This window comes from Mustela erminea, chromosome 9, assembly GCF_009829155.1.
Source record: "Mustela erminea isolate mMusErm1 chromosome 9, mMusErm1.Pri, whole genome shotgun sequence".
Lineage (NCBI taxonomy): Eukaryota > Metazoa > Chordata > Mammalia > Carnivora > Mustelidae > Mustela > Mustela erminea.
In genome coordinates this window covers 109,604,792-109,618,674 of record NC_045622.1, presented here as the reverse complement: position 1 = coordinate 109,618,674, position 13,883 = coordinate 109,604,792, and the positions used below count along the sequence as shown (strand labels likewise).

General features: G+C 42.4%; 1 protein-coding gene across 9 annotated transcripts in view; it reads right to left on the bottom strand.

The window, feature by feature from the left end:
* PPP6R3 (protein phosphatase 6 regulatory subunit 3) overlaps nucleotides 1–13,883 on the bottom strand; it is a 139,540-nt gene that overhangs the window by 104,998 nt on the left and 20,659 nt on the right. The window lies entirely within an intron of this gene.

Genomic DNA, 13,883 nt, shown 5'->3' with positions numbered 1-13,883 from the left:
AGAAATCGATGAATAACCACAGTCTCAAACGCTTAAGAAATTAAGTAAATTTAACCAAGGTCTTAAAGTATAGAGTCCTGTGTATCCATGTATTCTGCTAGGAAACTGATTTGTCTCTTCAGGTGTGCCTGGTTTTCCATTTTGCTTTTTTTTTTTTTTTTTAAGATTTTATTTATTTATTTGACAGAGAGAGAGAGAGAGAGACAGTGATAGAAGGAACACAAGCAGGGGAAGCCGGAGAAGCAGGCTTCCCGCTGCAGGGAGCAGCGGGCAATGTGGGGGGCAATCCCAAGACCCCAGGATCATGATAAGCCAAAGGCAGATGCTTAACAACTGAGCCTCCCAGGCGCCCTCTGTTTTGCTTTAAGTCTGCACGTGAACACAATCTCCGAAGAATGCCAGAGTGCAGAGAGGTCAATGGAACACAGAGCTCGCAAAGGTTTGTACTATCTCTTTCCCCCATAAAAAGTGAACCAAGAAAGCCTTCTTCCTACATCGGACTGTGTAATCCCCATGGCTACATTCAGGGCTTTCCAACATTACCATATGCTTGCTTTGTCAGTGACCCACACCAAGTACAAGTACAATGTAATGCCCTTTGACAGCAGCTGTGGTTATTTTCAGGTGCTGTAAACTGGAGTGTGAATTCATCCCCAAAGCTTGTGACAGACACCACACCCACCTTTCCTGGGGGTACATACATAAAACAGGACAGGGTCCTTGGAAAAGAATCCTAACAGGTATCCAGAGAACAGAATTTAGATTAACAACTTATGTGAAATGTGTTAAGAGGCAGAAGATCAAGGTAGAATGAAAAGCTTAACATAGTTATTCAAAGACACATTTACAAATACCTTCTGTGGCCCATACCAGACCTAACATTATTGTCCGTCTTTCAACACAGAGAAAATCACTTTCAGAGAGTTTGATTTATTTACAGCATGGAAGGAAAAAAACAAAAATAAATTCAGCTTTCTTGCAGAAAAAAATGTTTTACCTGACACAGACTTTCCTTTGCATTATAGCTGATTTAACTAGACCACCACTGATGACCAGTTAGTTTTCATTTTTTACTATTACAAACAAATGCCAGATTTCTTTAGAGTGGAACTGTCGGGTCAAGTGTGCATTTCTAATTAGAACATACTGGCAGGGGGCACCTGGGGGGCTCAGTGTTAAGGTTAAGCCTCTGCCTTTGGCTCAGGTCATGATCCCAGGGTCCTGGGAGGGAGCCCAGCAGCAGGCTCTCTGATCAGTGGGGAGCCTGCCTCCCCTCCTCTCTCTGCCTACCTACTTGTGATCTCTGTCAAATAAATAAAATCTTAAAAAAAAAAAAAAGAAGACCATACTGGCAGGCAAATGGCTCTCCATGGAGGTCATACCTACCCAGACTCCCACAAGCAACGAGGGAACGCCGTTACTCCACACCCGTGTCCTTAATGGTTTTCTCTTCTGAGCACTGTTCAGGTGTTTGAGAGCCATTTAACACTTCACTTTTCTGCCAACTAGCTGTTTATATCCTTTGTCCATTTTTCTATTGGGCTGGTCTTCTCAATGATTTGTAGTGGTTATTTCAAAGTAAGAAAATGAGCCCTTTGTCTGAAAGCGTTCCCCGGTCAACTCATTCCAGTCTGGTGTCTATCTGCACCACTCAACCGAAACTGCTCTTTCGAGTTACCAGTGACCTCCCAATGGGGCCAAAACCAGATGGAACTCTTTCTGTCCTCATCTGACCCTCACACGCAGCAGCTTTCGATACAGCTGACCAGCAGACCCTCCTTATTAGAACATTCTTTTCACTTGGCTTCTTTGGTATCATAGGCCCCTGTTTCCTCACTGGCTACTTTTGTCTCCTCCACTGGAGGTTTCCTCCTCTCCTTTCTCCCCTACTGCACCCCTACTAAGGTAGAGGCTGATGCAGGGCTCAGACAGTGGGCACTACCTAGTACAATCTCCAGAGCTGACCACATTAGCTGGGGTGTCAACTCACACTTGTTCCATTCACGTTGTTGCCCAAGCAACAGAAACAAAACCCAGGAGACTTAAATAAAAGAAACTTCTGTTGAATAAATGGAGCCATTTTAGTGGGTTTTAAAAATAGCTCAAGGGGCAACTGGGTGGCTCAGTGGGTTAAAGCCTCTGCCTTTGGCTCAGGTCATGATCCCAGGGTCCTGGGATCAAGCCCCACATTGGGCTCTCTGCTCAGCAGGGAGCCGGTCCGTCGGCCCACCCCCCCCCCCGCCTGCCTCTCTGCCTACTTGTGATCTCTGTCTGTTAAAATAAATAAGTAAAATCTTTAAAAAAAAAAAAAAAAAAAAAAAAGCTCTATAGGGGCGCTCAGGTGGCTCAGTGGGTTAAGCCTCTGCCTTCAGCTTGGGTCATGATCTCAGAGTCCTGGGATCAAGCCCCAAATCGGGCTCTCTGCTCAGTGGGGAGCCTGCTTCTCTCTCTCTCTCTCTCTCTCTGCCTGCTGCTCTGCCTACTTATGATCTCTGTGTCAAATAAATAAATAAAATCTTTTTTAAAAATTCCTCTATAAATACAGTTGAGATACAAATTTATAAAACCAAAAGACCATCTCTGCACTTCAAAGATAGGCACCCAACTGCTAGCAGACCTTTCCCCTTGAATGTGCCACAAGCGCTTCAAATTGAGAATCTCCAAAACAAAGCTTTTCTTCGTCCATCATACACCAACACTGACCACCAAGCGCCTGCTCCCGGTCTCAGAAAAGGCACACCCCAGTTGTGGAAGACGGAGCTTAGAAACTGCCCTGGCTCCTCCTTTCCCTCCCAATGCGATTCGTCCAGTTCCACCTTCTGAGTGTCCCCCTCCTCCGTTTTCTGCCACCACCCAGAGAGCAGAAACACCTTCTGAGCTCATCTCTGTGTGTCTCCTCTTGCCCTCTAAGTCACTGTTTACTTAGGTTCCTAGTCAGTGTCCCCTGCTACTCCATGTGAGCTATGATAATAATAATTCTGATTGATCTGGTCCACTGCAGCAGCCACATAAGGCTTCTGAGCACTTGAAACGTAGAGTGTGCTGTAAGTGGAAAATACATACTTGATTTCAAAGGTTTAGTACAAAAAACAGAAGCGAAAATAACAGAAGTGAAAAACTCACTAAAATTTGTATACAGCACATGAGTGGCTCACCAGCTGGGCGTCTGACTCTTGACTTTGGCTCAGGTCATGATCTCAGGGTGACAGGATCAAACCCCACATCGGGATCTACGCTTGGCAGGAATGCAGCTTGATTCTCTCCCTCGGCCTGCCACCCCCACAAACCCACTTGCACGTGTCCGCTCTCTATTAAATGGTCTTTTCAAAAAGTAATAATTTTTATATTGATTACCTGTAGAAAAATTTAAGATTACGTATGTAGCTTGATTATATCCCTTATTGAGACACTGCCCTAGGCGTTTCACCAAAAGCACCAGCACCATGGCCTTTTTTTTTTTTTTTTTTTTTAAGTAGTCTCCACACCCAACATGGGCTTGAGATCTCATTCAGGATGTCCTGAGCTGAGATCAAGAGTCAGAGGCTTAACCAACTGAACCACCCAGGTGCCCCTTTGCCCATCTTTTTAAACCACATATGACTAAAGCATGAAAAGTGCTGGGCCTGGCATGGGGCTGGCACCGACATATTTGCTGAATGAATTATGGTCAAGAATCAGTATCATCAGTGTGTGCTCACTTAAAAACAAAACACTAAAAATGTTATTACATTTTTCTCGAAGTTGGATGACAATTTTAAAATACATCTGGTATGAAGAAAATTTTCTACATTTAAACTGTAGACACACATGCATCTTAAATAACCTACTTCTTTAATGTTCATTCTAATCACACTGTCTTTAATTTCTTTAATTTCTCATGGCTAAAATTTCTGTCAGAAGAGAAAGACAGAGACTGGGGAAGACTGGAAATTCAAATTTGCCTAAAAGTAACTTAAGATTCTGACTCATCAACTCTTAAAACACTGGTCATTACAACTCAAAAAAATCAGTCACAAGAGAAGGAAAGTTAGTGGACAGTACAAAGAGAAAAAAGCAAGTAGAGGATAAACACGGAAAGTCTAAGTAATGAGAGTTGGACCTCGCTTTGGTACGCCCCGCATTATTAAATAACCAGAGAGGGTGTGATATACACTCAAGATGACAAGGCGTACAGTCAACATGTTGTCATTCCACAGCAAACCCAGAAAATGCACTCTCACATGACCTCACGAACACAGAAACTGAAGGAACAGAACGCAGAGTCCAAAACAATCATTACATTTTAAGTATAAAACAGCTCTAACCTGAATGCATTTCAATACGATTTAGGCCGGAAGCCCTTTAAGAATTTCAATCCACGTCTTCATTCAGCCTCCAGACACCCATCATAACCAAAGAAGCACCAACAGTGAGAGTACGACACAGTTTACCCCTCCCACAGAGAAATTTACAGCTACCTGCTAACAGCACAGAGAAAACAGTGGGACACCACGAAACAACCCAGCTCTTCCACACACAGAGCGCAGGAAGGAAAAAGAGTGGTGAGTGGGGAATCGATCGATTCTTTGAATGTGGTAGACTGGATCTGCCTTCAGCTCGGGTCACGATCCCAGAGTCGGGGCATGAAGCCCCTGCTTCTCCCTCTCGCTCTGCCCCTCCTCCCCTGCTCTTTCGCTGTCTCTCTCTCTCTCTCAAATAAATAAATAGACAAAATCTTTAAGAAAAATAAACTGGCAGACCCTTTTTGGATCCTGATTTGCCAAAATTAGAAAACTGTACAAAAAAATTGTAATATTTGAGAGAGTTGGAATTTTCACTCTAATTGGGTACTGGATAATACTAAGCAATTGCTGTGTGGGTTTTGTTGTTTTTAAGATACAAGAGTTTTGTGGTTACATCATGCTTAAACAAAAAAAGTTAATCTCTGAAAAAACTGTGTGTGTGTATACTGACATTCGTACAGAAAAAAATAATTATTTTGGGGATTTCCTTGGAAGTAATATGGGAAGAGCTAACCAGAAAGGAAAAAGTAATCCACTAGATACATTCCTAACGACTTCTCTTCAAACACCACAATGCAGGTGGAGACATTCAGCACACTTAGAGCTCCTGAAAACCTCATATCCAAAATGAAAGAAATCTTACCAAGCATCATGTATGAAAATACGTCCTGAGGACAGGACGAGGAGGATCCCCAACAAAGGCCCACAGGAAAAGGAACTGTGGCCTGCCACCAACAGCCAGGACGAAGCTGCCATGTGTGTGAGTGAGCCTCCTTGGGAAGGGTCCCCCCACTGCAGTCAAGCCTTCAGAGAAGGCCTCCCACAGAAGCTGCGATAGAAAAGGGTTTTTGCTGTTACGAGCCACTACAAGTTTAGGGATAATTTATTATGCAACAACACAGAACTAACAGGGTAAGAAAAACAAATAAGGCCACAGAAAAAAGAACAGAAGACTTTAAAATATACTCTTCTTAAAAAAGGGGGAAAAGGGTACCCAAATGACAAAAAGCATGAAAAGGGGGCATCTGGGTGACTCAGTTAAGCGTCGCCTTTGGCTCAGGTCATGATCCCGGCATCCTGGGATCGAGCCCCACATCGGGCTCCCTGCTCAGCGGGAAGCCTGCTTCCCCCCTCCCGCTCCCCCTGCTTGTGTTCTCTCACTGCTCTGTCAAATAAATAAACAAAATCTTAAAAAAATAAAAATAAAAATAAAAAAGCCTGAAATGGTGCTTGACTTCACTAGCGCAAATTAAAACCGCCATAAGGTACCGCTGCGCAGCTGGGACTGTGGCTACAACGAGAAGCACGGGAAACGCAAGCTACTGCAGACGACCGACGCACGGCTGGTGGAACCACTTGAGGACATACCAAAGCCAAATGAGTGCCTGCCTCTAGGGTCTAGTGATTTTACTCCCAGATAAATTCCCAACAGCAATACATATGTATGTCCACCAAAAAACCACATTTCAAATGTTCAGAGCAGCCCTATTTGTGACAGCCCCACGCTGCCTTTTCCACCACCAACAGAGGAATCTCATACAACGAAATTTCATACGGCAACAGGAACAGACAACTGCACTCGAGGACAGATAATCCCACGCATGATGCGGAGAGAAAGAACTCACACAAGCTAACATCCTCTAAGAGCCCACCTATTTAAGGAACAAAACTGGGCGAACTCAGCAGTTCAGGGAGATGTTCAGGATACTGGGAGGGTATGAAACGGAAGCAGACGAAGGGGGGTATCCGGGTGGATTTCAGCTCGGGAAACTTTTTACAGTCTGAGTCTCTTCTGTACTTCTGTTACAACTCAACAGAGCCAAGGCAAACAGGCTGGTCACAAAAGACGATATATTCTATGATTCCATTTATGTGAAATGTCCAGAGTAGACCAACCCGTAGAGACCAAAGTAGATCAGTGGTCGCAGGGACTAGGGGATGGGAGATAATGGGAGTGAGTGCTGACAAGCACGGGGTCTCTTTGCCGATCAATGTGGTCATCTCAAGCTCCCCCTAAGCCACGTCAGATGAGGGATTAATATTTATTTTTATAAATAAATAATACTTATTTTTCAAAATGGTATCATCATTTATTTATTTGACAGAGAGCAATCACAAGCAGGCAGAGAGACAGGTGAAGGCGGGAAGCAGGCTCTCTGCTGAGCAGAGCCTGATGTGAGACTCGATCCCAGGACCCTGAGACCATGACCTGAGTTGAAGGCAGAGGCTTAACCCACTGAACCACCCTGGGATTAATATTTCTTAAATAAAAAGTATGGGGTTTCTTCTTCCAGTAATGAAAAGAATCGGGACAGGACTGTAGTGATGATAGCTACACACACTGTGATATACTAAAAAAAAAAAAAAAATCAACAGTATCCTTAAGCGTGTGAACTGTGTATGTGTGTTATGTCTCAATAAAGTGGTTGTTAAGATACAATATGTATCTGCAAAGAAAGGTGAAAGGAAAGTTTGTTTTTAAAAAAACACAGCACAATCTCCACTTTACCAAATGTATTCCCGTGCGTTCTCATCTGAACCTAACAACCTTCCATGAGAAGCTGCATCGCTGTCTACAAGCAGGCGATGTGAGGTGCGAGCCAGTGAGTGGCTGACTGAGGCCACAGACTGAGGAAGCGGCTAGGCCAGGGACTTGGAAACACCCACGGTTCCCCCATCGTGCTGCCTCCCGGACTGCTGCTGGTGAAGCTTAGACCACGCGGGAACTACCGCACTTGCGGACAGTCTAACGGGAGCCAAGTGGTTCTTAAACTCGTGCAGGGCACTTCGCAGGCACACCAAAACTTTGGTGAATAAATCATATTCATTTCTCGAAAGTCCATTTATAATGGAAAGTACTAACACGAAGAAATTAAGTAACCCAACCATGATTACACTATAGTAAACTTACCGGATATGAATGTGTTTGGGGCCTATGATAAGTGTATTTCTCAAAGACAGAGGTGGGACGCCCACAGAACAGAGCCTAGAGAGGAACAATGTCGGAAAGCACAGGAATTAAAAAGAAACAGGAAGTCCTTCCAAAATGTGGATGGGAGTAAACTGAAAACATCAGAGGATAATTTTTAAGCTTATACAATGCCTAGTAGGGAACCAAGAAATCCAAACCTAATGGTCAAAAGATCTGAACAGAGGACTCGTTCACCCAAAAATAAATAAGTAAAATGAAATAAAAACATAAACCAACATGTGAAAAACATTTAGCATGGCTAATTTTTGAAAGAAAAAATTCTATGAGGTATTCTTTTATATCCCATGAATCAGCAAACAAAAAATAATCAGAACTAATTAAAATTGGTGGGAGAATATGGGGAAACAGGGATATTCGTCTATCACTAATATACTGTAAATAGGTACAAGCTTTTTAAAGAATTCGTATGATGACATACAAGATTAATAAGAATGACAGTACTAGGGGAGCCTGGGTGGCTCAGTGGAGGGAGTCTGCTTCTCCCTCTGTCCCTTCTTCCCCACCCCAACCCCGACCACTTATGCTCACTTGAGCTCTCTCTCAAATAAATAAAATCTTTTAAAAACAAAAAAAATAAAATAAAAACGGCAGTACCTTTTAATTAGGTAATCTCATGAGAATTTAAAAAGTTTATCAAAAAGGGGAGAGAATTATTTGTACAAAGGATAACACTAACTACGGTTATACTTACTATCTACAACTCATGTGTGCTGTAATGTGGATATTACATGCACTACCATTTAATCTTCATAAATATATCACTGCTATCGTATAATCAGAATCGTACTGGTTACGTGTGAGCTCAGAGCTCACACAACTAGGATGTGGCAGTAACGGGACTCAAGTTCCTACGACTTAATCCCTAGCCTACGAGGTTCACAACTGAGTTCAGGACAGAAAGATTAGGAATGAGAATGCTCTGTAGGCAGCTGGAACCCACCAGAAAATCAGGGCTGGAGACAGATCTGAGCACCATTAGCACATACATGATCAATTTAGCCATGAAAGCGGAGACTGGCAAGGTACAGTATGGAAAATACAGGCTAAAGAACAAAATGTGAAACTAGCATGGAAGAAAAGTGAAAAGGGGGCCAAGAATGGTTAAGAAGAAAACCAAGAAATACAGTGTCAGAGAACTTGTAAATTCTACAGAGAAAACTCTTCCCTGGCTTTTGCTGCCAGTAAGATTTAAACAGCAAATAGTGCTTTAAATACCTTTCTATAGCTCATAGATAAGCACTCAAAAAGATGTGCTTACAGGGAAAAAACTGGACCTCTTGTGCACTGTTGCTGGGAATGTAAAGCTTTCATGGAAAACCGTAGGGAAGTTTTGCAAAACAAAACAAAAAAAACGGTAAAAACAGCATTAGCTTATGTTCCAGCAGTTCCACTTCCGGGTACATACCCCAGAACTGAAAGCGCCCTGGCCAGAGTGGTATTTGAGACCCACATCTGTAGTATGTAACTCTCAACAGTGAAAAGGTGGAGGCAAGTGTCCACTGACACACCATGCACAACCGTACGCAGACACAATGCAACCGGACTCAGCCTCAGAAGCGCAGGAAGTTCTCATACGTGTTACCACACAGCCGGACCCTGAAGACTTTATGCTTGAGGTCACTCAACAAAAGGACAAATCCCATCTGGCTGCACGTCTATGAAGTACTCAAGGACAGTCAAATTCGCAGAGACACAAAGCAGAACGCTGGCTGCCAGAGGCTGCGGGAGGAAGGAACGGAGAGTCTTTTAGCCACTGGGTACGGAGTTTCCGTCTGAAGACGGAGAGAGGTGAAGGTTACACGACACTGGCAACGTACTCGATGCCGACAAGCTGGACACGTACATGGACTTCCAGTTTCTCGTCCAGCACGTAAGGAGCTTCGAAGCTGCCACTCTGTCCCAGCAAACCCTAAAAGTTGAACTAAAGAATCAAGAGGTCTTTTTAGATTCATCAGCGAAATGAGGTCATAAAGCAAACTGCTGCCCCCAAAACTGCGGAGAAAGAAAGGCAAACACAGAGAATCACAACTGACCACAGCAGAAACCTGTGAACCAAACACTTCCACGGAACTACTGCCAGGGCAGGAAAACCTGAACTGAAACTAACGGACTGCTGGCGGCTCAGTGCGAACAACTCGTAGACTTCCAAAACCCAGGAGGATTTGAGTTTTACCCTCAGGAGTTCAACCAGGCCCTAAGAGTGAATATAGGAGAAAAATCTCCTGCTTCTTGGGGATGGTGGGCAGAGAACAATTCTAAAACATGCCAGAGCTTTCTGTACTTAACAAGGCCTGCCCTCAGCAGAAACCATTTTACCAGCGCCTAACCTCGCACGTTTTACGAGAGCCTACCCCATCTGGAGGAAGGGAAATGCGCAAGTCCAGGCCCCTCTAGCCATCCTGTCCCATCTAGGGAGACACGCACTCAAGCTCAGTCGAGGGGTACGGGCTCACCAAAAGACTGAGACGTAACCACAGGACTGCACCACGGCCTCCCCTTCCCGACGCTTCCCCACTTTCAACACAGTTCCTTCTACCCAGTGCATCATGTCCCCCTTTCAAAAGAAGATTACAAAGCATACTGAAAGGCCAAAAACAGTCTGAAGAGACCAAACGAGCATCAGAACCAGAGTCGGAAATGACACGGACCTCGGAATTATCAGACAGGAATTTTAAAAAGCTAGGACTGACATGCTGAGAGCTTTAATGGAAAGGCAGACATCATGCAATAATAGGTGGATGATGTAAGCAGAGACAGAAACTTTGACAAAGAATCAAAATGAAATGCGAGAGATCAAAAATATTGTAATAAAGGTGCCTTTGAGGGGCTCATTAGCAGCCTAGACATGGGTGGGGGAAAAAATCTCTGAGCTTGAAGATATGACACAAAAAACCCAAAATAGAAAAGCACAGAAAAAAGATTGGGGGAAAAAATAGAACAGAATATCCAAGAACTGTGGGACAGTAACAAAAGATGTAACACACATGTAATAGGGACACTGGAAGGAAAAGAGGAAAGGAACATAGGTGATATGTGAAGCAATGATGACTGAGAATTTCCCCAAATTAACATGAGACACCCAACCACAGATAAGGCATCTCACAGCACACCAAGCAGGATAAATGTGAAATACAAACAAAGAAAACAAAAGCCCAAAAACATGACGCCAATATATTATCATAGGTCGCCTACCATTTTTTTTTTTAAGATTTTATTTGAGAGAGAGAGAGAGCATGAAAGGGGCGAGGGGCAGAGGGAGAAGCCGGCTCCCTGATGAGCAGAAGGCCTGATGTGGGACTTGATCCTGGGACTCCAGGATCATGACCTGAGCTGAAGGCAGTTGCTTAACCAACTGAGCCACCCAGGTGCCCGGTCGCCTACCATTTTAAATACAAAGACACATACGAGCGAAAATGGAGAGATATATAAGCTAACTGAAACAAAGTGAGAGTAGCTATTTTAATTACAGACAGAGCAGACTTCAGAAAAGGGAAGTTAACAGGGCTAAAGAGGGGCATGACAAAATGAAAAAGTGGTCAATACTCTAAGGGGAAAAAAAAACCTCTAAGAAGACATAACAATCCTTAAACACCTAAAAATAGAGCATCAAGATACATGAACCAAAAACAGAGCTGCGAAGTGAAAGAGATGAATCCCCCACTGTAGCAGGGGACGTCAACACCACTCCGTTAGAAACAGACAAATCCAGCGGGCAGAAGATAGGGAAGGTATAACTGAACTCAACACAGCACCACCAACCAACCGTGTACAGTTGACACGTAGTGACTACATCCAACAACAGCAATTACTTTTGTTTTTTAAACTCAAATGGAACACTCACAAGACAGACCACACATAAAACATACCTTAACAAATTTAAAAGAGGAATCATATGATGTCCATTCTCCAACCACAATGCAATTAAACTAGAAATCAGTAACAGAGATCTGAAAAATCCCCCAAAGTACTTGAAAATTAAACAACACACCTGTAAAGAACACATGAATCAAAAAAAAACAAAAATCTCAAGAGAATTTTAAAAAATTTTTGAATATGAAAATGAAGATATACAATTTCTCAAAACCTAGGGGATACAGCAGAAGCTGTACTTAGAGGGAAATTTATAGCACTGAACAAATGTATTAAAAAAGAAAGATTTTAAAAGTCAATAACCTAAACTTTCACCTTAAGAATGTAGGTAAAGAGCAAATTAATTCCAAAGCAAGCAGAAAAAGGAAATAATGAAAATTAGAGAATCTGGAGAACTGAAAACAAGAAATCAATAGAGAAAATTAACAAATCCAAAGCTGGTTCTTTCAAAGGGGAAAAAAATATATCAATAAAAAGTATAACCCTTCCTCAAAGATAAAGAAAAGACTGTGGTGCCTGCATCTGCCTTCAGATCAAGTCATGACCCCAGGGTCCTGAGATATTAGGCTCCCTCCTCGGCGGGGAGACTGCTTCTCCCTCTCCCTCTGCCTCTCCCCCAACCTGTGCTCACTGTCTCTAACAGATAAAATCTTTAAAAAAAAGAAAAAAGACCCAAATTGCTAGTATCAGAAATGAGAGGGGATATCCCTCCAGATTTCATGGAGAATAAAAGGATAACAGAAGCACCTGAATGGCTGAATCAGAGGAGTGTGCAACTCCCGATTTTGGGATTTGGAATTCAAGCCACAAATTGAGTGTAGAGATTGCTTAAAAATAAAATTTATCTTTAAAAAAAAAAAAAAAAGAAGAAGGATGAACAACTCTATGGCCACTAATTTGATAACCAAGATGAAATGAACCAATTCCTTGAAAGATACCATCTGTCAAAAAAAAAAGATACCATCTGTTACAACTCACACAAGAAGAAACAGATAATCTGACTAGGTCTGTATCTATTAAAGATGTATCGGTGATTAATAACCTGCCAAAAACAAAACATACAATGCCCGGATGGGTTTACTCATAAATTCTACCAAACATTTAAGGAAGAAATGATACCAATTCTCTACAATCCCTTCCAGAAAACAGAAGCAGAAGAATACTTCCTAATTCATTCTCTGAGACAAGCATTATGCTAGTAACCAAACCAGACAAAGACCTTACAAGAAAACTACAGCTCAGTATCTCTCTTAAGAGAGATGCAATAATCCTCCAACAGAATTGCAAATCAAATCCAATAACATACAGAAAGAATTATAAACCAAATAGGATTTACCCCAGGTATGCAAGACTGGTTTAACATTCAAAAATCGATTAAAATTCAAGTCAACTAGCTAAAGGGGGAAAAAAAAAAGATCATATGCAGAAAAAGCATTTGACAAAATCCAACACTCATTTGTTACTAAAAACTCCCAGCAAACTAGGAATATTGGGGAGCTTCTCAAACTTATAAAGAACATCCACAAAAAACCTACACCACACATCATACTTAAAGGTGAGAAATTCAAAGCTTTCCAACTGAGATCAGGAACAATTCCAATTAAATACAATCAAAATCCCAGCAAGTTATTTTGTGGATACTGACAAACTGATCTCAGTTTACATGGAGTGTCAGAAGACCCAAAACAGTGAAATCCATAATGAAAAGAACAAAGCTGGAAGACTAGCACTACTCAACTTCAAGACTTCTACAAAGCTGCAGTAATCAAGACAGTGCGGTGCTGAGGAAGGGCAGACAGATCAATGGAACAGGACAAACTGCCCAGGAACAGATACACATACATCAGTCAACTGATGTATGACAAGGAGCAAAGACAGTCTTTCCAACAAAAGTGCTCGAATATCACATGCAAAAAAATTAATCTAGACACAGACCTTGTACTCTTCACAAAAATTAACCCCAAACAGATCATAGCCCTAAGCGTAAAATGCAATACCTCCCAGAAGTTAACATAGTATAAAACCTAGATGTCCTTGGGTAATAAACTCGGTATTTTTGTCCCCTCAATATTCATATGTAGAAATCTTAACCCACAAGGTGACAATATTAGGAGGTGAGGCCTTTGGAAGATCAGCAGATCATGAGGGTGCAGCCCTCACAAACAGGATTAGTACCATTATAAAAGGGACCCCAGAGAGGTCCCTTGCCCTCGCTTGGCCATATAAAGATACGATGAGAAAAAGCCTATCTGCAACTATAAATTAGAGTCCTCACTAGAATCTGATTGTACTTGTGCCCTGATCTCAGCCATCTAGCCTCCAGAACTGTGCCAAATAAATTTCGGTTGCTGATTAGCCACCCAGTCTTGGAATTCTGTTATACCAGTCCAAACTAAGAAACCTTGGGCTATGGCAATGATGTTTTAGATACAACACCAAAACCCTGAACAGAGACCTCACTAAAGAAGATACACATGGACTCCTGAGTGGCTCAGTTGACTGTCTATCTGCCTCTTAAT